This window comes from Bombus impatiens, unplaced genomic scaffold, assembly GCF_000188095.3.
Source record: "Bombus impatiens unplaced genomic scaffold, BIMP_2.2 scf_2222, whole genome shotgun sequence".
NCBI classification, from domain to species: Eukaryota; Metazoa; Arthropoda; class Insecta; order Hymenoptera; family Apidae; genus Bombus; species Bombus impatiens.
In genome coordinates, this window is record NT_178641.1 from 2,146,051 (window position 1) to 2,148,631 (window position 2,581).

Below are 2,581 nucleotides of genomic sequence, written 5' to 3' on the forward strand. Positions count from 1 at the left end.
GGGGAATGTCGCCCGCCGACCGCCGTTATTCTTTATCGGAGCATGAGACATCTGTCGTAATAAGTGCGGACTAAAAAATAGTGCGTACGCAGAGAGAGAGAAAGAGAGGGAAAGAGAAGAGAGTAACGGAGAAAAGAGCCCGGTGTCTCGATGGTGGGGAGAGCTTTATGCCTGTGGTCGCATCGGCCGTGCCTCCTCTTTCACCCCGCTGTACCCTTGCCCAGCCCACCTCTTTTCTCTTCTCTTCTTCTCTCCTCTCCTCTCCGACTCGCTCGCTCCTTCGCAACCCCCCTCACTCCATTTTTCTCTCTTCGTCGCACTCACGACTCCCCTCCCTCCCCCCTCAGTTTCTCTTCCATGGGCTCACCCCACTTTACCCGTTAGCCCACGAGACGAAAATGCGCAAAGCTAACGACTTCCAATTAAAAGCGCTGGAGCTGGAATTTTAAAGGCGCCACCACTGCCTACTTCGGTTCGCGCGCTTCGGCTACACCGGATTATCGTGGATTATCGTGGATAGACCGCCACGCCGCCACGCCGCCGCCCCGACTATCCGCTTCCGACTTCCCCGATACCATCGTCCTAATCGTCATCGCCGCGGTTGCAGTTTCCTGGCCGCTTATCGAAATTTCCTCGAAATACGCGTCTCATTATCCTATGAAATTCTCGAAAGATTCGATATCCTCTCTACTGGTCGCGACTCGCGTTATTGCTCTTGTTACCTCGCTCGCCGATAGCTCCACAAAGATCGAACGAAAACGCCTATCGAGTTCCCCCGTAATCGTTCACCGATACGTATGATACTTTAACGAGGGACAACGCTTACTCTCCGTCGACTAGATAGTCTAGCCATCCATCTATTCGGCAGCCGGCCTGTCTCGCGATCCCTCCTGCCATCCTGCTCCTGCTAAGCTCGCGCCCGCAGCTACTACCCCCTCCGCCGGCACCGTAGGCGACCCCACTCGATTCGCCCCTCAAAAAATCATTACGCCCTTCCGCGGGCTGCGCATGAACGCGGTTTTAATTCGCTACTAGAAAAGTAAAATGTAAACGCCGTTGGATGAGAGGGACGAGGAGGAGGGGGTGGGCCGAATGGGAGTTGGTGCGGGCTTAGGAAGGACGAGGGGACGAGAGAGCGAGGGAACGGGCGAAAAGGGCGGAGGGGCCGACGGGAGAAAGACAGAGAGAAAAAGAGGAGGGTAAAAGCTGAAGGAAAAAGCGAACTACGGAGCGAGATAGTATGAGAAAGATATAGCGGAGCGAGAGAGAGGAGAGCGAAGTTTCGCGGACGTAGTCGAGGACGAGGCGAACGAGGACGAGGAACGCGACGACTGTGAGAGCGCGACGTAGGACAGATCCTTTTTCCACTGCTGCGGCGGAAAGAGGAGGATCGGAAGAGAGAGGACGACGGAGAGATAGAGAGGGAGCCGGGAGAGAGGAGGATACGCTCCCCTACTTCTCTAGGGGTTCCATTGTAATATTTATTGATTGGATTCCTAGGAGCCAAAGCTGAGGGCTGTGGCACCTATACTTCGACTAGATTGCCTAGAAATGTTTCCGTACGCTCGGCGAGAAAGCCCGTTTTCCCGATTCTCTGCGTTTTCTTCGCTCGAGTCAGCCGGTTCGGAGAAACGTTCCACTGACCTTGGTCGAATAATTCACGGCAAATAGCCGTGAGCGGGATGCGGCTCCATCGGTTACCGAATAAATTCCATCCGTGAAAAGGACGCGCTCTCGATTGTTAATTTCCACCTCTGGCAAACAAAAAATCGAAAAAAAAACGAAAAAAAAACAAACACGTGGGAAAAAATCGCGCTCACGTAGACGTTAATCCTTTTATACCGAAATTGATTCAGTGGCAAAATCTATCTAAATAAAACGCGTTTATCCTATCGTGTTAAATCGTGTCTGAAAAAAAAAATCGACTGGCCAAACAAAATGAATCGTGGCCCGCGGTCTATTTTCCCGAATAAAGTAGCTCCGCCGAAAGAACAGCACGTTTCTCGCCGGATATTTCATTTTTTCTTAAAGGCCGATCGCACGGACCAACGGAAACCGGGCCAAACGCCAAATAACGAGCGAACGATCCAGAGAAAAGGGCCCGGTAAACCACGTCGACGTTATTCTCATTCAACGATGCGCCATTGAAGCAAACGAGTACATCGCCTTTTTCATCCCCTCCACGATCTATCGGTGAACGATACGTCGAACGTTATTTCCTGCGGAACACAGGAGTCCATGAGTCAGTTGGCCTTGAACGCGTATATTCAGGATACCGCGCGTCGTTCTTCCATCGCGTACACGACGGCTACACGCTTTCGCGTTAGTAAAATCGAGGTTACGCCTGAAAAATTAATGAACTCCGCGCGAGAGAAAACATAAGGAAACGCCGATAAATAACGGTGGCGCGTGCTGCGAGATCGTTTGCGCGCTAACGAACGCATGATGTGTTCAGTCGTTTGCCGTGAAGAGAAGCGTCGCCGCGTTAAACGCTGAATCGCAGTAAACGTCGGCCGTGGATAATGCATAATAACGAGGAACGTAAACCGGCGCGCTCGCGCGCTCCATCGCTCGGTCGGAC

The 2,581-nt window shown here is 52.4% G+C and overlaps 1 protein-coding gene and 1 long non-coding RNA gene across 3 annotated transcripts in view; one reads left to right on the plus strand and one right to left on the minus strand.

Annotated features, from left to right (window-relative positions):
• The window catches only part of LOC100747304 (broad-complex core protein), a 61,687-nt gene that overhangs the window by 48,867 nt on the left and 10,239 nt on the right, over positions 1-2,581 (minus strand). The gene's annotated exons all lie outside the window — the stretch shown is intronic.
• Positions 1-2,581, plus strand: part of LOC117152468 — a 25,338-nt gene that overhangs the window by 244 nt on the left and 22,513 nt on the right. The window lies entirely within an intron of this gene.